The sequence below is a fragment of the Alosa sapidissima genome, chromosome 10 (genome assembly GCF_018492685.1).
Source record: "Alosa sapidissima isolate fAloSap1 chromosome 10, fAloSap1.pri, whole genome shotgun sequence".
Taxonomy (NCBI): domain Eukaryota; kingdom Metazoa; phylum Chordata; class Actinopteri; order Clupeiformes; family Clupeidae; genus Alosa; species Alosa sapidissima.
The window spans coordinates 13,327,246-13,349,866 of record NC_055966.1 but is presented as its reverse complement, the minus strand read 5'-3'; the positions used below and the strand labels follow the sequence as shown (position 1 = coordinate 13,349,866).

At 47.2% G+C, this 22,621-nt stretch overlaps 67 non-coding genes across 67 annotated transcripts; 30 read left to right on the top strand and 37 right to left on the bottom strand.

Moving 5' to 3' along the window:
- Window positions 1-304: 304 nt before the first annotated feature.
- trnay-gua lies at window positions 305-391 on the top strand. Its single transcript is given in 2 exon segments — window positions 305-341; window positions 356-391. It is a non-coding gene; the product is annotated as a tRNA-Tyr (tRNA).
- A 490-nt stretch (window positions 392-881) lies between these two features.
- Window positions 882-968, top strand: trnay-gua. Its single transcript is given in 2 exon segments — window positions 882-918; window positions 933-968. It is a non-coding gene; the product is annotated as a tRNA-Tyr (tRNA).
- A 60-nt stretch (window positions 969-1,028) lies between these two features.
- Window positions 1,029-1,100, bottom strand: trnae-cuc. Its single transcript has one exon. It is a non-coding gene; the product is annotated as a tRNA-Glu (tRNA).
- Window positions 1,101-1,458: 358 nt separating this feature from the next.
- On the top strand, window positions 1,459-1,545 carry trnay-gua. Its single transcript is given in 2 exon segments — window positions 1,459-1,495; window positions 1,510-1,545. It is a non-coding gene; the product is annotated as a tRNA-Tyr (tRNA).
- A 60-nt stretch (window positions 1,546-1,605) lies between these two features.
- Window positions 1,606-1,677, bottom strand: trnae-cuc. The gene has a single exon. It is a non-coding gene; the product is annotated as a tRNA-Glu (tRNA).
- Window positions 1,678-2,035: 358 nt separating this feature from the next.
- On the top strand, window positions 2,036-2,122 carry trnay-gua. Its single transcript is given in 2 exon segments — window positions 2,036-2,072; window positions 2,087-2,122. It is a non-coding gene; the product is annotated as a tRNA-Tyr (tRNA).
- Window positions 2,123-2,182: 60 nt separating this feature from the next.
- Window positions 2,183-2,254, bottom strand: trnae-cuc. The gene has a single exon. It is a non-coding gene; the product is annotated as a tRNA-Glu (tRNA).
- Window positions 2,255-2,612: 358 nt separating this feature from the next.
- Window positions 2,613-2,699, top strand: trnay-gua. The gene is given in 2 exon segments: window positions 2,613-2,649; window positions 2,664-2,699. It is a non-coding gene; the product is annotated as a tRNA-Tyr (tRNA).
- Window positions 2,700-2,759: 60 nt separating this feature from the next.
- Window positions 2,760-2,831, bottom strand: trnae-cuc. Its single transcript has one exon. It is a non-coding gene; the product is annotated as a tRNA-Glu (tRNA).
- Window positions 2,832-3,189: 358 nt separating this feature from the next.
- Window positions 3,190-3,276, top strand: trnay-gua. Its single transcript is given in 2 exon segments — window positions 3,190-3,226; window positions 3,241-3,276. It is a non-coding gene; the product is annotated as a tRNA-Tyr (tRNA).
- A 60-nt stretch (window positions 3,277-3,336) lies between these two features.
- On the bottom strand, window positions 3,337-3,408 carry trnae-cuc. The gene has a single exon. It is a non-coding gene; the product is annotated as a tRNA-Glu (tRNA).
- A 346-nt stretch (window positions 3,409-3,754) lies between these two features.
- trnay-gua lies at window positions 3,755-3,841 on the top strand. The gene is given in 2 exon segments: window positions 3,755-3,791; window positions 3,806-3,841. It is a non-coding gene; the product is annotated as a tRNA-Tyr (tRNA).
- Window positions 3,842-3,901: 60 nt separating this feature from the next.
- On the bottom strand, window positions 3,902-3,973 carry trnae-cuc. The gene has a single exon. It is a non-coding gene; the product is annotated as a tRNA-Glu (tRNA).
- Window positions 3,974-4,331: 358 nt separating this feature from the next.
- trnay-gua lies at window positions 4,332-4,418 on the top strand. Its single transcript is given in 2 exon segments — window positions 4,332-4,368; window positions 4,383-4,418. It is a non-coding gene; the product is annotated as a tRNA-Tyr (tRNA).
- Window positions 4,419-4,478: 60 nt separating this feature from the next.
- Window positions 4,479-4,550, bottom strand: trnae-cuc. The gene has a single exon. It is a non-coding gene; the product is annotated as a tRNA-Glu (tRNA).
- A 505-nt stretch (window positions 4,551-5,055) lies between these two features.
- On the bottom strand, window positions 5,056-5,127 carry trnae-cuc. The gene has a single exon. It is a non-coding gene; the product is annotated as a tRNA-Glu (tRNA).
- A 358-nt stretch (window positions 5,128-5,485) lies between these two features.
- trnay-gua lies at window positions 5,486-5,572 on the top strand. Its single transcript is given in 2 exon segments — window positions 5,486-5,522; window positions 5,537-5,572. It is a non-coding gene; the product is annotated as a tRNA-Tyr (tRNA).
- A 60-nt stretch (window positions 5,573-5,632) lies between these two features.
- On the bottom strand, window positions 5,633-5,704 carry trnae-cuc. The gene has a single exon. It is a non-coding gene; the product is annotated as a tRNA-Glu (tRNA).
- Window positions 5,705-6,062: 358 nt separating this feature from the next.
- Window positions 6,063-6,149, top strand: trnay-gua. The gene is given in 2 exon segments: window positions 6,063-6,099; window positions 6,114-6,149. It is a non-coding gene; the product is annotated as a tRNA-Tyr (tRNA).
- Window positions 6,150-6,209: 60 nt separating this feature from the next.
- Window positions 6,210-6,281, bottom strand: trnae-cuc. The gene has a single exon. It is a non-coding gene; the product is annotated as a tRNA-Glu (tRNA).
- Window positions 6,282-6,786: 505 nt separating this feature from the next.
- On the bottom strand, window positions 6,787-6,858 carry trnae-cuc. The gene has a single exon. It is a non-coding gene; the product is annotated as a tRNA-Glu (tRNA).
- A 358-nt stretch (window positions 6,859-7,216) lies between these two features.
- Window positions 7,217-7,303, top strand: trnay-gua. The gene is given in 2 exon segments: window positions 7,217-7,253; window positions 7,268-7,303. It is a non-coding gene; the product is annotated as a tRNA-Tyr (tRNA).
- Window positions 7,304-7,363: 60 nt separating this feature from the next.
- trnae-cuc lies at window positions 7,364-7,435 on the bottom strand. Its single transcript has one exon. It is a non-coding gene; the product is annotated as a tRNA-Glu (tRNA).
- A 358-nt stretch (window positions 7,436-7,793) lies between these two features.
- On the top strand, window positions 7,794-7,880 carry trnay-gua. The gene is given in 2 exon segments: window positions 7,794-7,830; window positions 7,845-7,880. It is a non-coding gene; the product is annotated as a tRNA-Tyr (tRNA).
- Window positions 7,881-7,940: 60 nt separating this feature from the next.
- Window positions 7,941-8,012, bottom strand: trnae-cuc. The gene has a single exon. It is a non-coding gene; the product is annotated as a tRNA-Glu (tRNA).
- Window positions 8,013-8,370: 358 nt separating this feature from the next.
- On the top strand, window positions 8,371-8,457 carry trnay-gua. The gene is given in 2 exon segments: window positions 8,371-8,407; window positions 8,422-8,457. It is a non-coding gene; the product is annotated as a tRNA-Tyr (tRNA).
- Window positions 8,458-8,517: 60 nt separating this feature from the next.
- Window positions 8,518-8,589, bottom strand: trnae-cuc. The gene has a single exon. It is a non-coding gene; the product is annotated as a tRNA-Glu (tRNA).
- A 505-nt stretch (window positions 8,590-9,094) lies between these two features.
- Window positions 9,095-9,166, bottom strand: trnae-cuc. The gene has a single exon. It is a non-coding gene; the product is annotated as a tRNA-Glu (tRNA).
- Window positions 9,167-9,524: 358 nt separating this feature from the next.
- On the top strand, window positions 9,525-9,611 carry trnay-gua. The gene is given in 2 exon segments: window positions 9,525-9,561; window positions 9,576-9,611. It is a non-coding gene; the product is annotated as a tRNA-Tyr (tRNA).
- Window positions 9,612-9,671: 60 nt separating this feature from the next.
- On the bottom strand, window positions 9,672-9,743 carry trnae-cuc. The gene has a single exon. It is a non-coding gene; the product is annotated as a tRNA-Glu (tRNA).
- Window positions 9,744-10,101: 358 nt separating this feature from the next.
- trnay-gua lies at window positions 10,102-10,188 on the top strand. Its single transcript is given in 2 exon segments — window positions 10,102-10,138; window positions 10,153-10,188. It is a non-coding gene; the product is annotated as a tRNA-Tyr (tRNA).
- Window positions 10,189-10,248: 60 nt separating this feature from the next.
- On the bottom strand, window positions 10,249-10,320 carry trnae-cuc. The gene has a single exon. It is a non-coding gene; the product is annotated as a tRNA-Glu (tRNA).
- Window positions 10,321-10,678: 358 nt separating this feature from the next.
- Window positions 10,679-10,765, top strand: trnay-gua. Its single transcript is given in 2 exon segments — window positions 10,679-10,715; window positions 10,730-10,765. It is a non-coding gene; the product is annotated as a tRNA-Tyr (tRNA).
- A 60-nt stretch (window positions 10,766-10,825) lies between these two features.
- Window positions 10,826-10,897, bottom strand: trnae-cuc. Its single transcript has one exon. It is a non-coding gene; the product is annotated as a tRNA-Glu (tRNA).
- Window positions 10,898-11,255: 358 nt separating this feature from the next.
- Window positions 11,256-11,342, top strand: trnay-gua. The gene is given in 2 exon segments: window positions 11,256-11,292; window positions 11,307-11,342. It is a non-coding gene; the product is annotated as a tRNA-Tyr (tRNA).
- Window positions 11,343-11,402: 60 nt separating this feature from the next.
- trnae-cuc lies at window positions 11,403-11,474 on the bottom strand. The gene has a single exon. It is a non-coding gene; the product is annotated as a tRNA-Glu (tRNA).
- A 505-nt stretch (window positions 11,475-11,979) lies between these two features.
- trnae-cuc lies at window positions 11,980-12,051 on the bottom strand. The gene has a single exon. It is a non-coding gene; the product is annotated as a tRNA-Glu (tRNA).
- Window positions 12,052-12,409: 358 nt separating this feature from the next.
- On the top strand, window positions 12,410-12,496 carry trnay-gua. Its single transcript is given in 2 exon segments — window positions 12,410-12,446; window positions 12,461-12,496. It is a non-coding gene; the product is annotated as a tRNA-Tyr (tRNA).
- A 60-nt stretch (window positions 12,497-12,556) lies between these two features.
- Window positions 12,557-12,628, bottom strand: trnae-cuc. Its single transcript has one exon. It is a non-coding gene; the product is annotated as a tRNA-Glu (tRNA).
- A 358-nt stretch (window positions 12,629-12,986) lies between these two features.
- Window positions 12,987-13,073, top strand: trnay-gua. The gene is given in 2 exon segments: window positions 12,987-13,023; window positions 13,038-13,073. It is a non-coding gene; the product is annotated as a tRNA-Tyr (tRNA).
- Window positions 13,074-13,133: 60 nt separating this feature from the next.
- Window positions 13,134-13,205, bottom strand: trnae-cuc. The gene has a single exon. It is a non-coding gene; the product is annotated as a tRNA-Glu (tRNA).
- Window positions 13,206-13,563: 358 nt separating this feature from the next.
- On the top strand, window positions 13,564-13,650 carry trnay-gua. The gene is given in 2 exon segments: window positions 13,564-13,600; window positions 13,615-13,650. It is a non-coding gene; the product is annotated as a tRNA-Tyr (tRNA).
- A 60-nt stretch (window positions 13,651-13,710) lies between these two features.
- trnae-cuc lies at window positions 13,711-13,782 on the bottom strand. Its single transcript has one exon. It is a non-coding gene; the product is annotated as a tRNA-Glu (tRNA).
- A 505-nt stretch (window positions 13,783-14,287) lies between these two features.
- trnae-cuc lies at window positions 14,288-14,359 on the bottom strand. The gene has a single exon. It is a non-coding gene; the product is annotated as a tRNA-Glu (tRNA).
- Window positions 14,360-14,717: 358 nt separating this feature from the next.
- trnay-gua lies at window positions 14,718-14,804 on the top strand. Its single transcript is given in 2 exon segments — window positions 14,718-14,754; window positions 14,769-14,804. It is a non-coding gene; the product is annotated as a tRNA-Tyr (tRNA).
- Window positions 14,805-14,864: 60 nt separating this feature from the next.
- Window positions 14,865-14,936, bottom strand: trnae-cuc. Its single transcript has one exon. It is a non-coding gene; the product is annotated as a tRNA-Glu (tRNA).
- A 505-nt stretch (window positions 14,937-15,441) lies between these two features.
- trnae-cuc lies at window positions 15,442-15,513 on the bottom strand. Its single transcript has one exon. It is a non-coding gene; the product is annotated as a tRNA-Glu (tRNA).
- A 505-nt stretch (window positions 15,514-16,018) lies between these two features.
- On the bottom strand, window positions 16,019-16,090 carry trnae-cuc. The gene has a single exon. It is a non-coding gene; the product is annotated as a tRNA-Glu (tRNA).
- A 505-nt stretch (window positions 16,091-16,595) lies between these two features.
- Window positions 16,596-16,667, bottom strand: trnae-cuc. Its single transcript has one exon. It is a non-coding gene; the product is annotated as a tRNA-Glu (tRNA).
- Window positions 16,668-17,025: 358 nt separating this feature from the next.
- trnay-gua lies at window positions 17,026-17,112 on the top strand. The gene is given in 2 exon segments: window positions 17,026-17,062; window positions 17,077-17,112. It is a non-coding gene; the product is annotated as a tRNA-Tyr (tRNA).
- A 60-nt stretch (window positions 17,113-17,172) lies between these two features.
- Window positions 17,173-17,244, bottom strand: trnae-cuc. The gene has a single exon. It is a non-coding gene; the product is annotated as a tRNA-Glu (tRNA).
- A 505-nt stretch (window positions 17,245-17,749) lies between these two features.
- trnae-cuc lies at window positions 17,750-17,821 on the bottom strand. Its single transcript has one exon. It is a non-coding gene; the product is annotated as a tRNA-Glu (tRNA).
- A 359-nt stretch (window positions 17,822-18,180) lies between these two features.
- Window positions 18,181-18,267, top strand: trnay-gua. The gene is given in 2 exon segments: window positions 18,181-18,217; window positions 18,232-18,267. It is a non-coding gene; the product is annotated as a tRNA-Tyr (tRNA).
- Window positions 18,268-18,327: 60 nt separating this feature from the next.
- trnae-cuc lies at window positions 18,328-18,399 on the bottom strand. The gene has a single exon. It is a non-coding gene; the product is annotated as a tRNA-Glu (tRNA).
- Window positions 18,400-18,757: 358 nt separating this feature from the next.
- trnay-gua lies at window positions 18,758-18,844 on the top strand. Its single transcript is given in 2 exon segments — window positions 18,758-18,794; window positions 18,809-18,844. It is a non-coding gene; the product is annotated as a tRNA-Tyr (tRNA).
- Window positions 18,845-19,334: 490 nt separating this feature from the next.
- Window positions 19,335-19,421, top strand: trnay-gua. The gene is given in 2 exon segments: window positions 19,335-19,371; window positions 19,386-19,421. It is a non-coding gene; the product is annotated as a tRNA-Tyr (tRNA).
- A 60-nt stretch (window positions 19,422-19,481) lies between these two features.
- trnae-cuc lies at window positions 19,482-19,553 on the bottom strand. Its single transcript has one exon. It is a non-coding gene; the product is annotated as a tRNA-Glu (tRNA).
- A 358-nt stretch (window positions 19,554-19,911) lies between these two features.
- trnay-gua lies at window positions 19,912-19,998 on the top strand. Its single transcript is given in 2 exon segments — window positions 19,912-19,948; window positions 19,963-19,998. It is a non-coding gene; the product is annotated as a tRNA-Tyr (tRNA).
- Window positions 19,999-20,058: 60 nt separating this feature from the next.
- trnae-cuc lies at window positions 20,059-20,130 on the bottom strand. The gene has a single exon. It is a non-coding gene; the product is annotated as a tRNA-Glu (tRNA).
- Window positions 20,131-20,488: 358 nt separating this feature from the next.
- trnay-gua lies at window positions 20,489-20,575 on the top strand. The gene is given in 2 exon segments: window positions 20,489-20,525; window positions 20,540-20,575. It is a non-coding gene; the product is annotated as a tRNA-Tyr (tRNA).
- Window positions 20,576-20,635: 60 nt separating this feature from the next.
- On the bottom strand, window positions 20,636-20,707 carry trnae-cuc. The gene has a single exon. It is a non-coding gene; the product is annotated as a tRNA-Glu (tRNA).
- A 358-nt stretch (window positions 20,708-21,065) lies between these two features.
- Window positions 21,066-21,152, top strand: trnay-gua. The gene is given in 2 exon segments: window positions 21,066-21,102; window positions 21,117-21,152. It is a non-coding gene; the product is annotated as a tRNA-Tyr (tRNA).
- Window positions 21,153-21,212: 60 nt separating this feature from the next.
- trnae-cuc lies at window positions 21,213-21,284 on the bottom strand. The gene has a single exon. It is a non-coding gene; the product is annotated as a tRNA-Glu (tRNA).
- Window positions 21,285-21,642: 358 nt separating this feature from the next.
- trnay-gua lies at window positions 21,643-21,729 on the top strand. Its single transcript is given in 2 exon segments — window positions 21,643-21,679; window positions 21,694-21,729. It is a non-coding gene; the product is annotated as a tRNA-Tyr (tRNA).
- A 60-nt stretch (window positions 21,730-21,789) lies between these two features.
- trnae-cuc lies at window positions 21,790-21,861 on the bottom strand. Its single transcript has one exon. It is a non-coding gene; the product is annotated as a tRNA-Glu (tRNA).
- Window positions 21,862-22,219: 358 nt separating this feature from the next.
- On the top strand, window positions 22,220-22,306 carry trnay-gua. The gene is given in 2 exon segments: window positions 22,220-22,256; window positions 22,271-22,306. It is a non-coding gene; the product is annotated as a tRNA-Tyr (tRNA).
- A 60-nt stretch (window positions 22,307-22,366) lies between these two features.
- Window positions 22,367-22,438, bottom strand: trnae-cuc. Its single transcript has one exon. It is a non-coding gene; the product is annotated as a tRNA-Glu (tRNA).
- Between the last annotated feature and the right edge of the window lie 183 nt (window positions 22,439-22,621).

The window sequence follows — 22,621 nt, the reverse complement described above, 5'->3', positions numbered from 1 at the left end:
CAGACTGCGGGAGATGGCTTCGCTGCAAAAACGGTTTATCCAATCAAATCTAGCCGAGTGTCATTAATCTTATATCAAAAAAAAAAAAATCTACCTGGTACTGTTTTCAGTATAAAGACACTTACCTAGTGCTTTCTCATCAAATCATTTGACTTCATTTAAAAAGCATTACCAAATCCATGTGTTGATCTTCATATAAGATCAATAACACTTGGTTAGATTTCATTTTTTTGCAGTGTTTTTAGGGTCTTTTCCATAGGGCTCTGGTGTCCATCTGGTTTCGTGTCCCAGAACAGAGCCAGGTCCTTCGATAGCTCAGTTGGTAGAGCGGAGGACTGTAGGTGAACAACCGGCCATCCTTAGGTCGCTGGTTCGACTCCGGCTCGAAGGAAGCGATGCTTTTTGGTGATCTCTTTGTCTGCGACAAGACCAAGGCCTGGCAAAAGCCGCATTCCCTGACCGGGAATCGAAGCCGGGCCGCGGCGGTGAGAGCGCCGAATCCTAACCACTAGACCACCAGGGAGACATGCTGTTTGCCTTTGGCACGAGTGGACGTGACGTCTTGCTCTCTGCGGGGCAGACTGCGGGAGATGGCTTCGCTGCAAAAACGGTTTATCCAATCAAATCTAGCCGAGTGTCATTAATCTTATATCAAAAAAAAAAAAATCTACCTGGTACTGTTTTCAGTATAAAGACACTTACCTAGTGCTTTCTCATCAAATCATTTGACTTCATTTAAAAAGCATTACCAAATCCATGTGTTGATCTTCATATAAGATCAATAACACTTGGTTAGATTTCATTTTTTTGCAGTGTTTTTAGGGTCTTTTCCATAGGGCTCTGGTGTCCATCTGGTTTCGTGTCCCAGAACAGAGCCAGGTCCTTCGATAGCTCAGTTGGTAGAGCGGAGGACTGTAGGTGAACAACCGGCCATCCTTAGGTCGCTGGTTCGACTCCGGCTCGAAGGAAGCGATGCTTTTTGGTGATCTCTTTGTCTGCGACAAGACCAAGGCCTGGCAAAAGCCGCATTCCCTGACCGGGAATCGAACCCGGGCCGCGGCGGTGAGAGCGCCGAATCCTAACCACTAGACCACCAGGGAGACATGCTGTTTGCCTTTGGCACGAGTGGACGTGACGTCTTGCTCTCTGCGGGGCAGACTGCGGGAGATGGCTTCGCTGCAAAAACGGTTTATCCAATCAAATCTAGCCGAGTGTCATTAATCTTATATCAAAAAAAAAAAAATCTACCTGGTACTGTTTTCAGTATAAAGACACTTACCTAGTGCTTTCTCACCAAATCATTTGACTTCATTTAAAAAGCATTACCAAATCCATGTGTTGATCTTCATATAAGATCAATAACACTTGGTTAGATTTCATTTTTTTGCAGTGTTTTTAGGGTCTTTTCCATAGGGCTCTGGTGTCCATCTGGTTTCGTGTCCCAGAACAGAGCCAGGTCCTTCGATAGCTCAGTTGGTAGAGCGGAGGACTGTAGGTGAACAACCGGCCATCCTTAGGTCGCTGGTTCGACTCCGGCTCGAAGGAAGCGATGCTTTTTGGTGATCTCTTTGTCTGCGACAAGACCAAGGCCTGGCAAAAGCCGCATTCCCTGACCGGGAATCGAACCCGGGCCGCGGCGGTGAGAGCGCCGAATCCTAACCACTAGACCACCAGGGAGACATGCTGTTAGCCTTTGGCACGAGTGGACGTGACGTCTTGCTCTCTGCGGGGCAGACTGCGGGAGATGGCTTCGCTGCAAAAACGGTTTATCCAATCAAATCTAGCCGAGTGTCATTAATCTTATATCAAAAAAAAAAAAATCTACCTGGTACTGTTTTCAGTATAAAGACACTTACCTAGTGCTTTCTCATCAAATCATTTGACTTCATTTAAAAAGCATTACCAAATCCATGTGTTGATCTTCATATAAGATCAATAACACTTGGTTAGATTTCATTTTTTTGCAGTGTTTTTAGGGTCTTTTCCATAGGGCTCTGGTGTCCATCTGGTTTCGTGTCCCAGAACAGAGCCAGGTCCTTCGATAGCTCAGTTGGTAGAGCGGAGGACTGTAGGTGAACAACCGGCCATCCTTAGGTCGCTGGTTCGACTCCGGCTCGAAGGAAGCGATGCTTTTTGGTGATCTCTTTGTCTGCGACAAGACCAAGGCCTGGCAAAAGCCGCATTCCCTGACCGGGAATCGAACCCGGGCCGCGGCGGTGAGAGCGCCGAATCCTAACCACTAGACCACCAGGGAGACATGCTGTTAGCCTTTGGCACGAGTGGACGTGACGTCTTGCTCTCTGCGGGGCAGACTGCGGGAGATGGCTTCGCTGCAAAAACGGTTTATCCAATCAAATCTAGCCGAGTGTCATTAATCTTATATCAAAAAAAAAAAAATCTACCTGGTACTGTTTTCAGTATAAAGACACTTACCTAGTGCTTTCTCATCAAATCATTTGACTTCATTTAAAAAGCATTACCAAATCCATGTGTTGATCTTCATATAAGATCAATAACACTTGGTTAGATTTCATTTTTTTGCAGTGTTTTTAGGGTCTTTTCCATAGGGCTCTGGTGTCCATCTGGTTTCGTGTCCCAGAACAGAGCCAGGTCCTTCGATAGCTCAGTTGGTAGAGCGGAGGACTGTAGGTGAACAACCGGCCATCCTTAGGTCGCTGGTTCGACTCCGGCTCGAAGGAAGCGATGCTTTTTGGTGATCTCTTTGTCTGCGACAAGACCAAGGCCTGGCAAAAGCCGCATTCCCTGACCGGGAATCGAACCCGGGCCGCGGCGGTGAGAGCGCCGAATCCTAACCACTAGACCACCAGGGAGACATGCTGTTTGCCTTTGGCACGAGTGGACGTGACGTCTTGCTCTCTGCGGGGCAGACTGCGGGAGATGGCTTCGCTGCAAAAACGGGTTATCCAATCAAATCTAGCCGAGTGTCATTAATCTTATATCAAAAAAAAAAAAATCTACCTGGTACTGTTTTCAGTATAAAGACACTTACCTAGTGCTTTCTCATCAAATCATTTGACTTCATTTAAAAAGCATTACCAAATCCATGTGTTGATCTTCATATAAGATCAATAACACTTGGTTAGATTTCATTTTTTTGCAGTGTTTTTAGGGTCTTTTCCATAGGGCTCTGGTGTCCATCTGGTTTCGTGTCCCAGAACAGAGCCAGGTCCTTCGATAGCTCAGTTGGTAGAGCGGAGGACTGTAGGTGAACAACCGGCCATCCTTAGGTCGCTGGTTCGACTCCGGCTCGAAGGAAGCGATGCTTTTTGGTGATCTCTTTGTCTGCGACAAGACCAAGGCCTGGCAAAAGCCGCATTCCCTGACCGGGAATCGAACCCGGGCCGCGGCGGTGAGAGCGCCGAATCCTAACCACTAGACCACCAGGGAGACATGCTGTTTGCCTTTGGCAAGAGTGGACGTGACGTCTTGCTCTCTGCGGGAGATGGCTTCGCTGCAAAAACGGTTTATCCAATCAAATCTAGCCGAGTGTCATTAATCTTATATCAAAAAAAAAAAAATCTACCTGGTACTGTTTTCAGTATAAAGACACTTACCTAGTGCTTTCTCATCAAATCATTTGACTTCATTTAAAAAGCATTACCAAATCCATGTGTTGATCTTCATATAAGATCAATAACACTTGGTTAGATTTCATTTTTTTGCAGTGTTTTTAGGGTCTTTTCCATAGGGCTCTGGTGTCCATCTGGTTTCGTGTCCCAGAACAGAGCCAGGTCCTTCGATAGCTCAGTTGGTAGAGCGGAGGACTGTAGGTGAACAACCGGCCATCCTTAGGTCGCTGGTTCGACTCCGGCTCGAAGGAAGCGATGCTTTTTGGTGATCTCTTTGTCTGCGACAAGACCAAGGCCTGGCAAAAGCCGCATTCCCTGACCGGGAATCGAACCCGGGCCGCGGCGGTGAGAGCGCCGAATCCTAACCACTAGACCACCAGGGAGACATGCTGTTTGCCTTTGGCACGAGTGGACGTGACGTCTTGCTCTCTGCGGGGCAGACTGCGGGAGATGGCTTCGCTGCAAAAACGGTTTATCCAATCAAATCTAGCCGAGTGTCATTAATCTTATATCAAAAAAAAAAAAATCTACCTGGTACTGTTTTCAGTATAAAGACACTTACCTAGTGCTTTCTCATCAAATCATTTGACTTCATTTAAAAAGCATTACCAAATCCATGTGTTGATCTTCATATAAGATCAATAACACTTGGTTAGATTTCATTTTTTTGCAGTGTTTTTAGGGTCTTTTCCATAGGGCTCTGGTGTCCATCTGGTTTCGTGTCCCAGAACAGAGCCAGGTCCTTCGATAGCTCAGTTGGTAGAGCGGAGGACTGTAGGTGAACAACCGGCCATCCTTAGGTCGCTGGTTCGACTCCGGCTCGAAGGAAGCGATGATTTTTGGTGATCTCTTTGTCTGCGACAAGACCAAGGCCTGGCAAAAGCCGCATTCCCTGACCGGGAATCGAACCCGGGCCGCGGCGGTGAGAGCGCCGAATCCTAACCACTAGACCACCAGGGAGACATGCTGTTTGCCTTTGGCACGAGTGGACGTGACGTCTTGCTCTCTGCGGGGCAGACTGCGGGAGATGGCTTCGCTGCAAAAACGGTTTATCCAATCAAATCTAGCCGAGTGTCATTAATCTTATATCAAAAAAAAAAAAATCTACCTGGTACTGTTTTCAGTATAAAGACACTTACCTAGTGCTTTCTCATCAAATCATTTGACTTCATTTAAAAAGCATTACCAAATCCATGTGTTGATCTTCATATAAGATCAATAACACTTGGTTAGATTTCATTTTTTTGCAGTGTTTTTAGGGTCTTTTCCATAGGGCTCTGGTGTCCATCTGGTTTCGTGTCCCAGAACAGAGCCAGGTCCTTCGATAGCTCAGTTGGTAGAGCGGAGGACTGTAGGTGAACAACCGGCCATCCTTAGGTCGCTGTATCGACTCCGGCTCGAAGGAAGCGATGCTTTTTGGTGATCTCTTTGTCTGCGACAAGACCAAGGCCTGGCAAAAGCCGCATTCCCTGACCGGGAATCGAACCCGGGCCGCGGCGGTGAGAGCGCCGAATCCTAACCACTAGACCACCAGGGAGACATGCTGTTTGCCTTTGGCACGAGTGGACGTGACGTCTTGCTCTCTGCGGGGCAGACTGCGGGAGATGGCTTCGCTGCAAAAACGGTTTATCCAATCAAATCTAGCCGAGTGTCATTAATCTTATATCAAAAAAAAAAAAATCTACCTGGTACTGTTTTCAGTATAAAGACACTTACCTAGTGCTTTCTCATCAAATCATTTGACTTCATTTAAAAAGCATTACCAAATCCATGTGTTGATCTTCATATAAGATCAATAACACTTGGTTAGATTTCATTTTTTTGCAGTGTTTTTAGGGTCTTTTCCATAGGGCTCTGGTGTCCATCTGGTTTCGTGTCCCAGAACAGAGCCAGGTCCTTCGATAGCTCAGTTGGTAGAGCGGAGGACTGTAGGTGAACAACCGGCCATCCTTAGGTCGCTGGTTCGACTCCGGCTCGAAGGAAGCGATGCTTTTTGGTGATCTCTTTGTCTGCGACAAGACCAAGGCCTGGCAAAAGCCGCATTCCCTGACCGGGAATCGAACCCGGGCCGCGGCGGTGAGAGCGCCGAATCCTAACCACTAGACCACCAGGGAGACATGCTGTTTGCTTTTGGCACGAGTGGACGTGACGTCTTGCTCTCTGCGGGGCAGACTGCGGGAGATGGCTTCGCTGCAAAAACGGTTTATCCAATCAAATCTAGCCGAGTGTCATTAATCTTATATCAAAAAAAAAAAAATCTACCTGGTACTGTTTTCAGTATAAAGACACTTACCTAGTGCTTTCTCATCAAATCATTTGACTTCATTTAAAAAGCATTACCAAATCCATGTGTTGATCTTCATATAAGATCAATAACACTTGGTTAGATTTCATTTTTTTGCAGTGTTTTTAGGGTCTTTTCCATAGGGCTCTGGTGTCCATCTGGTTTCGTGTCCCAGAACAGAGCCAGGTCCTTCGATAGCTCAGTTGGTAGAGCGGAGGACTGTAGGTGAACAACCGGCCATCCTTAGGTCGCTGGTTCGACTCCGGCTCGAAGGAAGCGATGCTTTTTGGTGATCTCTTTGTCTGCGACAAGACCAAGGCCTGGCAAAAGCCGCATTCCCTGACCGGGAATCGAACCCGGGCCGCGGCGGTGAGAGCGCCGAATCCTAACCACTAGACCACCAGGGAGACATGCTGTTTGCCTTTGGCACGAGTGGACGTGACGTCTTTCTCTCTGCGGGGCAGACTGCGGGAGATGGCTTCGCTGCAAAAACGGTTTATCCAATCAAATCTAGCCGAGTGTCATTAATCTTATATCAAAAAAAAAAAAATCTACCTGGTACTGTTTTCAGTATAAAGACACTTACCTAGTGCTTTCTCATCAAATCATTTGACTTCATTTAAAAAGCATTACCAAATCCACGTGTTGATCTTCATATAAGATCAATAACACTTGGTTAGATTTCATTTTTTTGCAGTGTTTTTAGGGTCTTTTCCATAGGGCTCTGGTGTCCATCTGGTTTCGTGTCCCAGAACAGAGCCAGGTCCTTCGATAGCTCAGTTGGTAGAGCGGAGGACTGTAGGTGAACAACCGGCCATCCTTAGGTCGTTGGTTCGACTCCGGCTCGAAGGAAGCGATGCTTTTTGGTGATCTCTTTGTCTGCGACAAGACCAAGGCCTGGCAAAAGCCGCATTCCCTGACCGGGAATCGAACCCGGGCCGCGGCGGTGAGAGCGCCGAATCCTAACCACTAGACCACCAGGGAGACATGCTGTTTGCCTTTGGCACGAGTGGACGTGACGTCTTGCTCTCTGCGGGGCAGACTGCGGGAGATGGCTTCGCTGCAAAAACGGTTTATCCAATCAAATCTAGCCGAGTGTCATTAATCTTATATCAAAAAAAAAAAAATCTACCTGGTACTGTTTTCAGTATAAAGACACTTACCTAGTGCTTTCTCATCAAATCATTTGACTTCATTTAAAAAGCATTACCAAATCCATGTGTTGATCTTCATATAAGATCAATAACACTTGGTTAGATTTCATTTTTTTGCAGTGTTTTTAGGGTCTTTTCCATAGGGCTCTGGTGTCCATCTGGTTTCGTGTCCCAGAACAGAGCCAGGTCCTTCGATAGCTCAGTTGGTAGAGCGGAGGACTGTAGGTGAACAACCGGCCATCCTTAGGTCGCTGGTTCGACTCCGGCTCGAAGGAAGCGATGCTTTTTGGTGATCTCTTTGTCTGCGACAAGACCAAGGCCTGGCAAAAGCCGCATTCCCTGACCGGGAATCGAACCCGGGCCGCGGCGGTGAGAGCGCCGAATCCTAACCACTAGACCACCAGGGAGACATGCTGTTTGCCTTTGGCACGAGTGGACGTGACGTCTTGCTCTCTGCGGGGCAGACTGCGGGAGATGGCTTCGCTGCAAAAACGGTTTATCCAATCAAATCTAGCCGAGTGTCATTAATCTTATATCAAAAAAAAAAAAATCTACCTGGTACTGTTTTCAGTATAAAGACACTTACCTAGTGCTTTCTCATCAAATCATTTGACTTCATTTAAAAAGCATTACCAAATCCATGTGTTGATCTTCATATAAGATCAATAACACTTGGTTAGATTTAATTTTTTTGCAGTGTTTTTAGGGTCTTTTCCATAGGGCTCTGGTGTCCATCTGGTTTCGTGTCCCAGAACAGAGCCAGGTCCTTCGATAGCTCAGTTGGTAGAGCGGAGGACTGTAGGTGAACAACCGGCCATCCTTAGGTCGCTGGTTCGACTCCGGCTCGAAGGAAGCGATGCTTTTTGGTGATCTCTTTGTCTGCGACAAGACCAAGGCCTGGCAAAAGCCGCATTCCCTGACCGGGAATCGAACCCGGGCCGCGGCGGTGAGAGCGCCGAATCCTAACCACTAGACCACCAGGGAGACATGCTGTTTGCCTTTGGCACGAGTGGACGTGACGTCTTGCTCTCTGCGGGGCAGACTGCGGGAGATGGCTTCGCTGCAAAAACGGTTTATCCAATCAAATCTAGCCGAGTGTCATTAATCTTATATCAAACAAAAAAAAATCTACCTGGTACTGTTTTCAGTATAAAGACACTTACCTAGTGCTTTCTCATCAAATCATTTGACTTCATTTAAAAAGCATTACCAAATCCACGTGTTGATCTTCATATAAGATCAATAACACTTGGTTAGATTTCATTTTTTTGCAGTGTTTTTAGGGTCTTTTCCATAGGGCTCTGGTGTCCATCTGGTTTCGTGTCCCAGAACAGAGCCAGGTCCTTCGATAGCTCAGTTGGTAGAGCGGAGGACTGTAGGTGAACAACCGGCCATCCTTAGGTCGCTGGTTCGACTCCGGCTCGAAGGAAGCGATGCTTTTTGGTGATCTCTTTGTCTGCGACAAGACCAAGGCCTGGCAAAAGCCGCATTCCCTGACCGGGAATCGAACCCGGGCCGCGGCGGTGAGAGCGCCGAATCCTAACCACTAGACCACCAGGGAGACATGCTGTTTGCCTTTGGCACGAGTGGACGTGACGTCTTTCTCTCTGCGGGGCAGACTGCGGGAGATGGCTTCGCTTCAAAAACGGTTTATCCAATCAAATCTAGCCGAGTGTCATTAATCTTATATCAAAAAAAAAAAAATCTACCTGGTACTGTTTTCAGTATAAAGACACTTACCTAGTGCTTTCTCATCAAATCATTTGACTTCATTTAAAAAGCATTACCAAATCCACGTGTTGATCTTCATATAAGATCAATAACACTTGGTTAGATTTCATTTTTTTGCAGTGTTTTTAGGGTCTTTTCCATAGGGCTCTGGTGTCCATCTGGTTTCGTGTCCCAGAACAGAGCCAGGTCCTTCGATAGCTCAGTTGGTAGAGCGGAGGACTGTAGGTGAACAACCGGCCATCCTTAGGTCGTTGGTTCGACTCCGGCTCGAAGGAAGCGATGCTTTTTGGTGATCTCTTTGTCTGCGACAAGACCAAGGCCTGGCAAAAGCCGCATTCCCTGACCGGGAATCGAACCCGGGCCGCGGCGGTGAGAGCGCCGAATCCTAACCACTAGACCACCAGGGAGACATGCTGTTTGCCTTTGGCACGAGTGGACGTGACGTCTTGCTCTCTGCGGGGCAGACTGCGGGAGATGGCTTCGCTGCAAAAACGGTTTATCCAATCAAATCTAGCCGAGTGTCATTAATCTTATATCAAAAAAAAAAAAATCTACCTGGTACTGTTTTCAGTATAAAGACACTTACCTAGTGCTTTCTCATCAAATCATTTGACTTCATTTAAAAAGCATTACCAAATCCATGTGTTGATCTTCATATAAGATCAATAACACTTGGTTAGATTTCATTTTTTTGCAGTGTTTTTAGGGTCTTTTCCATAGGGCTCTGGTGTCCATCTGGTTTCGTGTCCCAGAACAGAGCCAGGTCCTTCGATAGCTCAGTTGGTAGAGCGGAGGACTGTAGGTGAACAACCGGCCATCCTTAGGTCGCTGGTTCGACTCCGGCTCGAAGGAAGCGATGCTTTTTGGTGATCTCTTTGTCTGCGACAAGACCAAGGCCTGGCAAAAGCCGCATTCCCTGACCGGGAATCGAACCCGGGCCGCGGCGGTGAGAGCGCCGAATCCTAACCACTAGACCACCAGGGAGACATGCTGTTTGCCTTTGGCACGAGTGGACGTGACGTCTTGCTCTCTGCGGGGCAGACTGCGGGAGATGGCTTCGCTGCAAAAACGGTTTATCCAATCAAATCTAGCCGAGTGTCATTAATCTTATATCAAAAAAAAAAAAATCTACCTGGTACTGTTTTCAGTATAAAGACACTTACCTAGTGCTTTCTCATCAAATCATTTGACTTCATTTAAAAAGCATTACCAAATCCATGTGTTGATCTTCATATAAGATCAATAACACTTGGTTAGATTTCATTTTTTTGCAGTGTTTTTAGGGTCTTTTCCATAGGGCTCTGGTGTCCATCTGGTTTCGTGTCCCAGAACAGAGCCAGGTCCTTCGATAGCTCAGTTGGTAGAGCGGAGGACTGTAGGTGAACAACCGGCCATCCTTAGGTCGCTGGTTCGACTCCGGCTCGAAGGAAGCGATGCTTTTTGGTGATCTCTTTGTCTGCGACAAGACCAAGGCCTGGCAAAAGCCGCATTCCCTGACCGGGAATCGAACCCGGGCCGCGGCGGTGAGAGCGCCGAATCCTAACCACTAGACCACCAGGGAGACATGCTGTTTGCCTTTGGCACGAGTGGACGTGACGTCTTGCTCTCTGCGGGGCAGACTGCGGGAGATGGCTTCGCTGCAAAAACGGTTTATCCAATCAAATCTAGCCGAGTGTCATTAATCTTATATCAAAAAAAAAAAAATCTACCTGGTACTGTTTTCAGTATAAAGACACTTACCTAGTGCTTTCTCATCAAATCATTTGACTTCATTTAAAAAGCATTACCAAATCCATGTGTTGATCTTCATATAAGATCAATAACACTTGGTTAGATTTCATTTTTTTGCAGTGTTTTTAGGGTCTTTTCCATAGGGCTCTGGTGTCCATCTGGTTTCGTGTCCCAGAACAGAGCCAGGTCCTTCGATAGCTCAGTTGGTAGAGCGGAGGACTGTAGGTGAACAACCGGCCATCCTTAGGTCGCTGGTTCGACTCCGGCTCGAAGGAAGCGATGCTTTTTGGTGATCTCTTTGTCTGCGACAAGACCAAGGCCTGGCAAAAGCCGCATTCCCTGACCGGGAATCGAACCCGGGCCGCGGCGGTGAGAGCGCCGAATCCTAACCACTAGACCACCAGGGAGACATGCTGTTTGCCTTTGGCACGAGTGGACGTGACGTCTTGCTCTCTGCGGGGCAGACTGCGGGAGATGGCTTCGCTGCAAAAACGGTTTATCCAATCAAATCTAGCCGAGTGTCATTAATCTTATATCAAAAAAAAAAAAATCTACCTGGTACTGTTTTCAGTATAAAGACACTTACCTAGTGCTTTCTCATCAAATCATTTGACTTCATTTAAAAAGCATTACCAAATCCACGTGTTGATCTTCATATAAGATCAATAACACTTGGTTAGATTTCATTTTTTTGCAGTGTTTTTAGGGTCTTTTCCATAGGGCTCTGGTGTCCATCTGGTTTCGTGTCCCAGAACAGAGCCAGGTCCTTCGATAGCTCAGTTGGTAGAGCGGAGGACTGTAGGTGAACAACCGGCCATCCTTAGGTCGCTGGTTCGACTCCGGCTCGAAGGAAGCGATGCTTTTTGGTGATCTCTTTGTCTGCGACAAGACCAAGGCCTGGCAAAAGCCGCATTCCCTGACCGGGAATCGAACCCGGGCCGCGGCGGTGAGAGCGCCGAATCCTAACCACTAGACCACCAGGGAGACATGCTGTTTGCCTTTGGCACGAGTGGACGTGACGTCTTTCTCTCTGCGGGGCAGACTGCGGGAGATGGCTTCGCTTCAAAAACGGTTTATCCAATCAAATCTAGCCGAGTGTCATTAATCTTATATCAAAAAAAAAAAAATCTACCTGGTACTGTTTTCAGTATAAAGACACTTACCTAGTGCTTTCTCATCAAATCATTTGACTTCATTTAAAAAGCATTACCAAATCCACGTGTTGATCTTCATATAAGATCAATAACACTTGGTTAGATTTCATTTTTTTGCAGTGTTTTTAGGGTCTTTTCCATAGGGCTCTGGTGTCCATCTGGTTTCGTGTCCCAGAACAGAGCCAGGTCCTTCGATAGCTCAGTTGGTAGAGCGGAGGACTGTAGGTGAACAACCGGCCATCCTTAGGTCGTTGGTTCGACTCCGGCTCGAAGGAAGCGATGCTTTTTGGTGATCTCTTTGTCTGCGACAAGACCAAGGCCTGGCAAAAGCCGCATTCCCTGACCGGGAATCGAACCCGGGCCGCGGCGGTGAGAGCGCCGAATCCTAACCACTAGACCACCAGGGAGACATGCTGTTTGCCTTTGGCACGAGTGGACGTGACGTCTTGCTCTCTGCGGGGCAGACTGCGGGAGATGGCTTCGCTGCAAAAACGGTTTATCCAATCAAATCTAGCCGAGTGTCATTAATCTTATATCAAAAAAAAAAAAATCTACCTGGTACTGTTTTCAGTATAAAGACACTTACCTAGTGCTTTCTCATCAAATCATTTGACTTCATTTAAAAAGCATTACCAAATCCATGTGTTGATCTTCATATAAGATCAATAACACTTGGTTAGATTTCATTTTTTTGCAGTGTTTTTAGGGTCTTTTCCATAGGGCTCTGGTGTCCATCTGGTTTCGTGTCCCAGAACAGAGCCAGGTCCTTCGATAGCTCAGTTGGTAGAGCGGAGGACTGTAGGTGAACAACCGGCCATCCTTAGGTCGCTGGTTCGACTCCGGCTCGAAGGAAGCGATGCTTTTTGGTGATCTCTTTGTCTGCGACAAGACCAAGGCCTGGCAAAAGCCGCATTCCCTGACCGGGAATCGAACCCGGGCCGCGGCGGTGAGAGCGCCGAATCCTAACCACTAGACCACCAGGGAGACATGCTGTTTGCCTTTGGCACGAGTGGACGTGACGTCTTGCTCTCTGCGGGGCAGACTGCGGGAGATGGCTTCGCTGCAAAAACGGTTTATCCAATCAAATCTAGCCGAGTGTCATTAATCTTATATCAAAAAAAAAAAAATCTACCTGGTACTGTTTTCAGTATAAAGACACTTACCTAGTGCTTTCTCATCAAATCATTTGACTTCATTTAAAAAGCATTACCAAATCCATGTGTTGATCTTCATATAAGATCAATAACACTTGGTTAGATTTCATTTTTTTGCAGTGTTTTTAGGGTCTTTTCCATAGGGCTCTGGTGTCCATCTGGTTTCGTGTCCCAGAACAGAGCCAGGTCCTTCGATAGCTCAGTTGGTAGAGCGGAGGACTGTAGGTGAACAACCGGCCATCCTTAGGTCGCTGGTTCGACTCCGGCTCGAAGGAAGCGATGCTTTTTGGTGATCTCTTTGTCTGCGACAAGACCAAGGCCTGGCAAAAGCCGCATTCCCTGACCGGGAATCGAACCCGGGCCGCGGCGGTGAGAGCGCCGAATCCTAACCACTAGACCACCAGGGAGACATGCTGTTTGCCTTTGGCACGAGTGGACGTGACGTCTTGCTCTCTGCGGGGCAGACTGCGGGAGATGGCTTCGCTGCAAAAACGGTTTATCCAATCAAATCTAGCCGAGTGTCATTAATCTTATATCAAAAAAAAAAAAATCTACCTGGTACTGTTTTCAGTATAAAGACACTTACCTAGTGCTTTCTCATCAAATCATTTGACTTCATTTAAAAAGCATTACCAAATCCACGTGTTGATCTTCATATAAGATCAATAACACTTGGTTAGATTTCATTTTTTTGCAGTGTTTTTAGGGTCTTTTCCATAGGGCTCTGGTGTCCATCTGGTTTCGTGTCCCAGAACAGAGCCAGGTCCTTCGATAGCTCAGTTGGTAGAGCGGAGGACTGTAGGTGAACAACCGGCCATCCTTAGGTCGCTGGTTCGACTCCGGCTCGAAGGAAGCGATGCTTTTTGGTGATCTCTTTGTCTGCGACAAGACCAAGGCCTGGCAAAAGCCGCATTCCCTGACCGGGAATCGAACCCGGGCCGCGGCGGTGAGAGCGCCGAATCCTAACCACTAGACCACCAGGGAGACATGCTGTTTGCCTTTGGCACGAGTGGACGTGACGTCTTTCTCTCTGCGGGGCAGACTGCGGGAGATGGCTTCGCTTCAAAAACGGTTTATCCAATCAAATCTAGCCGAGTGTCATTAATCTTATATCAAAAAAAAAAAAATCTACCTGGTACTGTTTTCAGTATAAAGACACTTACCTAGTGCTTTCTCATCAAATCATTTGACTTCATTTAAAAAGCATTACCAAATCCACGTGTTGATCTTCATATAAGATCAATAACACTTGGTTAGATTTCATTTTTTTGCAGTGTTTTTAGGGTCTTTTCCATAGGGCTCTGGTGTCCATCTGGTTTCGTGTCCCAGAACAGAGCCAGGTCCTTCGATAGCTCAGTTGGTAGAGCGGAGGACTGTAGGTGAACAACCGGCCATCCTTAGGTCGTTGGTTCGACTCCGGCTCGAAGGAAGCGATGCTTTTTGGTGATCTCTTTGTCTGCGACAAGACCAAGGCCTGGCAAAAGCCGCATTCCCTGACCGGGAATCGAACCCGGGCCGCGGCGGTGAGAGCGCCGAATCCTAACCACTAGACCACCAGGGAGACATGCTGTTTGCCTTTGGCACGAGTGGACGTGACGTCTTGCTCTCTGCGGGGCAGACTGCGGGAGATGGCTTCGCTGCAAAAACGGTTTATCCAATCAAATCTAGCCGAGTGTCATTAATCTTATATCAAAAAAAAAAAAATCTACCTGGTACTGTTTTCAGTATAAAGACACTTACCTAGTGCTTTCTCATCAAATCATTTGACTTCATTTAAAAAGCATTACCAAATCCATGTGTTGATCTTCATATAAGATCAATAACACTTGGTTAGATTTCATTTTTTTGCAGTGTTTTTAGGGTCTTTTCCATAGGGCTCTGGTGTCCATCTGGTTTCGTGTCCCAGAACAGAGCCAGGTCCTTCGATAGCTCAGTTGGTAGAGCGGAGGACTGTAGGTGAACAACCGGCCATCCTTAGGTCGCTGGTTCGACTCCGGCTCGAAGGAAGCGATGCTTTTTGGTGATCTCTTTGTCTGCGACAAGACCAAGGCCTGGCAAAAGCCGCATTCCCTGACCGGGAATCGAACCCGGGCCGCGGCGGTGAGAGCGCCGAATCCTAACCACTAGACCACCAGGGAGACATGCTGTTTGCCTTTGGCACCAGTGGACGTGACGTCTTGCTCTCTGCGGGGCAGACTGCGGGAGATGGCTTCGCTGCAAAAACGGTTTATCCAATCAAATCTAGCCGAGTGTCATTAATCTTATATCAAAAAAAAAAAAATCTACCTGGTACTGTTTTCAGTATAAAGACACTTACCTAGTGCTTTCTCATCAAATCATTTGACTTCATTTAAAAAGCATTACCAAATCCATGTGTTGATCTTCATATAAGATCAATAACACTTGGTTAGAGTTCATTTTTTTGCAGTGTTTTTAGGGTCTTTTCCATAGGGCTCTGGTGTCCATCTGGTTTCGTGTCCCAGAACAGAGCCAGGTCCTTCGATAGCTCAGTTGGTGGAGCGGAGGACTGTAGGTGAACAACCGGCCATCCTTAGGTCGCTGGTTCGACTCCGGCTCGAAGGAAGCGATGCTTTTTGGTGATCTCTTTGTCTGCGACAAGACCAAGGCCTGGCAAAAGCCGCATTCCCTGACCGGGAATCGAACCCGGGCCGCGGCGGTGAGAGCGCCGAATCCTAACCACTAGACCACCAGGGAGACATGCTGTTTGCCTTTGGCACGAGTGGACGTGACGTCTTGCTCTCTGCGGGGCAGACTGCGGGAGATGGCTTCGCTGCAAAAACGGTTTATCCAATCAAATCTAGCCGAGTGTCATTAATCTTATATCAAAAAAAAAAAAATCTACCTGGTACTGTTTTCAGTATAAAGACACTTACCTAGTGCTTTCTCATCAAATCATTTGACTTCATTTAAAAAGCATTACCAAATCCATGTGTTGATCTTCATATAAGATCAATAACACTTGGTTAGATTTCATTTTTTTGCAGTGTTTTTAGGGTCTTTTCCATAGGGCTCTGGTGTCCATCTGGTTTCGTGTTCCAGAACAGAGCCAGGTCCTTCGATAGCTCAGTTGGTAGAGCGGAGGACTGTAGGTGAACAACCGGCCATCCTTAGGTTGCTGGTTCGACTCCGGCTCGAAGGAAGCGATGCTTTTTGGTGATCTCTTTGTCTGCGACAAGACCAAGGCCTGGCAAAAGCCGCATTCCCTGACCGGGAATCGAACCCGGGCCGCGGCGGTGAGAGCGCCGAATCCTAACCACTAGACCACCAGGGAGACATGCTGTTTGCCTTTGGCACGAGTGGATGTGACGTCTTGCTCTCTGCGGGGCAGACTGCGGGAGATGGCTTCGCTGCAAAAACGGTTTATCCAATCAAATTTAGCCGAGTGTCATTAATCTTATATCAAAAAAAAAAAAATCTACCTGGTACTGTTTTCAGTATAAAGACACTTACCTAGTGCTTTCTCATCAAATCATTTGACTTCATTTAAAAAGCATTACCAAATCCATGTGTTGATCTTCATATAAGATCAATAACACTTGGTTAGATTTCATTTTTTTGCAGTGTTTTTAGGGTCTTTTCCATAGGGCTCTGGTGTCCATCTGGTTTCGTGTCCCAGAACAGAGCCAGGTCCTTCGATAGCTCAGTTGGTAGAGTGGAGGACTGTAGGTGAACAACCGGCCATCCTTAGGTCGCTGGTTCGACTCCGGCTCGAAGGAAGCGATGCTTTTTGGTGATCTCTTTGTCTGCGACAAGACCAAGGCCTGGCAAAAGCCGCATTCCCTGACCGGGAATCGAACCCGGGCCGCGGCGGTGAGAGCGCCGAATCCTAACCACTAGACCACCAGGGAGACATGCTGTTTGCCTTTGGCACGAGTGGACGTGACGTCTTGCTCTCTGCGGGGCAGACTGCGGGAGATGGCTTCGCTGCAAAAACGGTTTATCCAATCAAATCTAGCCGAGTGTCATTAATCTTATATCAAAAAAAAAAAAATCTACCTGGTACTGTTTTCAGTATAAAGACACTTACCTAGTGCTTTCTCATCAAATCATTTGACTTCATTTAAAAAGCATTACCAAATCCATGTGTTGATCTTCATATAAGATCAATAACACTTGGTTAGATTTCATTTTTTTGCAGTGTTTTTAGGGTCTTTTCCATAGGGCTCTGGTGTCCATCTGGTTTCGTGTCCCAGAACAGAGCCAGGTCCTTCGATAGCTCAGTTGGTAGAGCGGAGGACTGTAGGTGAACAACCGGCCATCCTTAGGTCGCTGGTTCGACTCCGGCTCGAAGGAAGCGATGCTTTTTGGTGATCTCTTTGTCTGCGACAAGACCAAGGCCTGGCAAAAGCCGCATTCCCTGACCGGGAATCGAACCCGGGCCGCGGCGGTGAGAGCGCCGAATCCTAACCACTAGACCACCAGGGAGACATGCTGTTTGCCTTTGGCACGAGTGGACGTGACGTCTTGCTCTCTGCGGGGCAGACTGCGGGAGATGGCTTCGCTGCAAAAACGGTTTATCCAATCAAATCTAGCCGAGTGTCATTAATCTTATATCAAAAAAAAAAAAATCTACCTGGTACTGTTTTCAGTATAAAGACACTTACCTAGTGCTTTCTCATCAAATCATTTGACTTCATTTAAAAAGCATTACCAAATCCATGTGTTGATCTTCATATAAGATCAATAACACTTGGTTAGATTTCATTTTTTTGCAGTGTTTTTAGGGTCTTTTCCATAGGGCTCTGGTGTCCATCTGGTTTCGTGTCCCAGAACAGAGCCAGGTCCTTCGATAGCTCAGTTTGTAGAGCGGAGGACTGTAGGTGAACAACCGGCCATCCTTAGGTCGCTGGTTCGACTCCGGCTCGAAGGAAGCGATGCTTTTTGGTGATCTCTTTGTCTGCGACAAGACCAAGGCCTGGCAAAAGCCGCATTCCCTGACCGGGAATCGAACCCGGGCCGCGGCGGTGAGAGCGCCGAATCCTAACCACTAGACCACCAGGGAGACATGCTGTTTGCCTTTGGCACGAGTGGACGTGACGTCTTTCTCTCTGCGGGGCAGACTGCGGGAGATGGCTTCGCTGCAAAAACGGTTTATCCAATCAAATCTAGCCGAGTGTCATTAATCTTATATCAAAAAAAAAAAAAATCTACCTGGTACTGTTTTCAGTATAAAGACACTTACCTAGTGCTTTCTCATCAAATCATTTGACTTCATTTAAAAAGCATTACCAAATCCATGTGTTGATCTTCATATAAGATCAATAACACTTGGTTAGATTTCATTTTTTTGCAGTGTTTTTAGGGTCTTTTCCATAGGGCTCTGGTGTCCATCTGGTTTCGTGTCCCAGAACAGAGCCAGGTCCTTCGATAGCTCAGTTGGTAGAGCGGAGGACTGTAGGTGAACAACCGGCCATCCTTAGGTCGCTGGTTCGACTCCGGCTCGAAGGAAGCGATGCTTTTTGGTGATCTCTTTGTCTGCGACAAGACCAAGGCCTGGCAAAAGCCGCATTCCCTGACCGGGAATCGAACCCGGGCCGCGGCGGTGAGAGCGCCGAATCCTAACCACTAGACCACCAGGGAGACATGCTGTTTGCCTTTGGCACGAGTGGACGTGACGTCTTGCTCTCTGCGGGGCAGACTGCGGGAGATGGCTTCGCTGCAAAAACGGTTTATCCAATCAAATCTAGCCGAGTGTCATTAATCCTATATCAAAAAAAAAAAAATCTACCTGGTACTGTTTTCAGTATAAAGACACTTACCTAGTGCTTTCTCATCAAATCATTTGACTTCATTTAAAAAGCATTACCAAATCCATGTGTTGATCTTCATATAAGATCAATAACACTTGGTTAGATTTCATTTTTTTGCAGTGTTTTTAGGGTCTTTTCCATAGGGCTCTGGTGTCCATCTGGTTTCGTGTCCCAGAACAGAGCCAGGTCCTTCGATAGCTCAGTTGGTAGAGCGGAGGACTGTAGGTGAACAACCGGCCATCCTTAGGTCGCTGGTTCGACTCCGGCTCGAAGGAAGCGATGCTTTTTGGTGATCTCTTTGTCTGCGACAAGACCAAGGCCTGGCAAAAGCCGCATTCCCTGACCGGGAATCGAACCCGGGCCGCAGCGGTGAGAGCGCCGAATCCTAACCACTAGACCACCAGGGAGACATGCTGTTTGCCTTTGGCACGAGTGGACGTGACGTCTTGCTCTCTGCGGGGCAGACTGCGGGAGATGGCTTCGCTGCAAAAACGGTTTATCCAATCAAATCTAGCCGAGTGTCATTAATCTTATATCAAAAAAAAAAAAATCTACCTGGTACTGTTTTCAGTATAAAGACACTTACCTAGTGCTTTCTCATCAAATCATTTGACTTCATTTAAAAAGCATTACCAAATCCATGTGTTGATCTTCATATAAGATCAATAACACTTGGTTAGATTTCATTTTTTTGCAGTGTTTTTAGGGTCTTTTCCATAGGGCTCTGGTGTCCATCTGGTTTCGTGTCCCAGAACAGAGCCAGGTCCTTCGATAGCTCAGTTGGTAGAGCGGAGGACTGTAGGTGAACAACCGGCCATCCTTAGGTCGCTGGTTCGACTCCGGCTCGAAGGAAGCGATGCTTTTTGGTGATCTCTTTGTCTGCGACAAGACCAAGGCCTGGCAAAAGCCGCATTCCCTGACCGGGAATCGAACCCGGGCCGCGGCGGTGAGAGCGCCGAATCCTAACCACTAGACCACCAGGGAGACATGCTGTTTGCCTTTGGCACGAGTGGACGTGACGTCTTGCTCTCTGCGGGGCAGACTGCGGGAGATGGCTTCGCTGCAAAAACGGTTTATCCAATCAAATCTAGCCGAGTGTCATTAATCTTATATCAAAAAAAAAAAAATCTTCCTGGTACTGTTTTCAGTATAAAGACACTTACCTAGTGCTTTCTCATCAAATCATTTGACTTCATTTAAAAAGCATTACCAAATCCACGTGTTGATCTTCATATAAGATCAATAACACTTGGTTAGATTTCATTTTTTTGCAGTGTTTTTAGGGTCTTTTCCATAGGGCTCTGGTGTCCATCTGGTTTCGTGTCCCAGAACAGAGCCAGGTCCTTCGATAGCTCAGTTGGTAGAGCGGAGGACTGTAGGTGAACAACCGGCCATCCTTAGGTCGCTGGTTCGACTCCGGCTCGAAGGAAGCGATGCTTTTTGGTGATCTCTTTGTCTGCGACAAGACCAAGGCCTGGCAAAAGCCGCATTCCCTGACCGGGAATCGAACCCGGGCCGCGGCGGTGAGAGCGCCGAATCCTAACCACTAGACCACCAGGGAGACATGCTGTTTGCCTTTGGCACGAGTGGACGTGACGTCTTTCTCTCTGCGGGGCAGACTGCGGGAGATGGCTTCGCTGCAAAAACGGTTTATCCAATCAAATCTAGCCGAGTGTCATTAATCTTATATCAAAAAAAAAAAAATCTACCTGGTACTGTTTTCAGTATAAAGACACTTACCTAGTGCTTTCTCATCAAATCATTTGACTTCATTTAAAAAGCATTACCAAATCCACGTGTTGATCTTCATATAAGATCAATAACACTTGGTTAGATTTCATTTTTTTGCAGTGTTTTTAGGGTCTTTTCCATAGGGCTCTGGTGTCCATCTGGTTTCGTGTCCCAGAACAGAGCCAGGTCCTTCGATAGCTCAGTTGGTAGAGCGGAGGACTGTAGGTGAACAACCGGCCATCCTTAGGTCGCTGGTTCGACTCCGGCTCGAAGGAAGCGATGCTTTTTGGTGATCTCTTTGTCTGCGACAAGACCAAGGCCTGGCAAAAGCCGCATTCCCTGACCGGGAATCGAACCCGGGCCGCGGCGGTGAGAGCGCCGAATCCTAACCACTAGACCACCAGGGAGACATGCTGTTTGCCTTTGGCACGAGTGGACGTGACGTCTTGCTCTCTGCGGGGCAGACTGCGGGAGATGGCTTCGCTGCAAAAACGGTTTATCCAATCAAATCTAGCCGAGTGTCATTAATCTTATATCAAAAAAAAAAAAATCTACCTGGTACTGTTTTCAGTATAAAGACACTTACCTAGTGCTTTCTCATCAAATCATTTGACTTCATTTAAAAAGCATTACCAAATCCATGTGTTGATCTTCATATAAGATCAATAACACTTGGTTAGATTTCATTTTTTTGCAGTGTTTTTAGGGTCTTTTCCATAGGGCTCTGGTGTCCATCTGGTTTCGTGTCCCAGAACAGAGCCAGGTCCTTCGATAGCTCAGTTGGTAGAGCGGAGGACTGTAGGTGAACAACCGGCCATCCTTAGGTCGCTGGTTCGACTCCGGCTCGAAGGAAGCGATGCTTTTTGGTGATCTCTTTGTCTGCGACAAGACCAAGGCCTGGCAAAAGTCGCATTCCCTGACCGGGAATCGAACCCGGGCCGCGGCGGTGAGAGCGCCGAATCCTAACCACTAGACCACCAGGGAGACATGCTGTTTGCCTTTGGCACGAGTGGACGTGACGTCTTGCTCTCTGCGGGGCAGACTGCGGGAGATGGCTTCGCTGCAAAAACGGTTTATCCAATCAAATCTAGCCGAGTGTCATTAATCTTATATCAAAAAAAAAAAAATCTACCTGGTACTGTTTTCAGTATAAAGACACTTACCTAGTGCTTTCTCATCAAATCATTTGACTTCATTTAAAAAGCATTACCAAATCCATGTGTTGATCTTCATATAAGATCAATAACACTTGGTTAGATTTCATTTTTTTGCAGTGTTTTTAGGGTCTTTTCCATAGGGCTCTGGTGTCCATCTGGTTTCGTGTCCCAGCACAGAGCCAGGTCCTTCGATAGCTCAGTTGGTAGAGCGGAGGACTGTAGGTGAACAACCGGCCATCCTTAGGTCGCTGGTTCGACTCCGGCTCGAAGGAAGCGATGCTTTTTGGTGATCTCTTTGTCTGCGACAAGACCAAGGCCTGGCAAAAGCCGCATTCCCTGACCGGGAATCGAACCCGGGCCGCGGCGGTGAGAGCGCCGAATCCTAACCACTAGACCACCAGGGAGACATGCTGTTTGCCTTTGGCACGAGTGGACGTGACGTCTTGCTCTCTGCGGGGCAGACTGCGGGAGATGGCTTCGCTGCAAAAACGGTTTATCCAATCAAATCTAGCCGAGTGTCATTAATCTTATATCAAAAAAAAAAAAATCTACCTGGTACTGTTTTCAGTATAAAGACACTTACCTAGTGCTTTCTCATCAAATCATTTGACTTCATTTAAAAAGCATTACCAAATCCATGTGTTGATCTTCATATAAGATCAATAACACTTGGTTAGATTTCATTTTTTTGCAGTGTTTTTAGGGTCTTTTCCATAGGGCTCTGGTGTCCATCTGGTTTCGTGTCCCAGAACAGAGCCAGGTCCTTCGATAGCTCAGTTGGTAGAGCGGAGGACTGTAGGTGAACAACCGGCCATCCTTAGGTCGCTGGTTCGACTCCGGCTCGAAGGAAGCGATGCTTTTTGGTGATCTCTTTGTCTGCGACAAGACCAAGGCCTGGCAAAAGCCGCATTCCCTGACCGGGAATCGAACCCGGGCCGCGGCGGTGAGAGCGCCGAATCCTAACCACTAGACCACCAGGGAGACATGCTGTTTGCCTTTGGCACGAGTGGACGTGACGTCTTGCTCTCTGCGGGGCAGACTGCGGGAGATGGCTTCGCTGCAAAAACGGTTTATCCAATCAAATCTAGCCGAGTGTCATTAATCTTATATCAAAAAAAAAAAAATCTACCTGGTACTGTTTTCAGTATAAAGACACTTACCTAG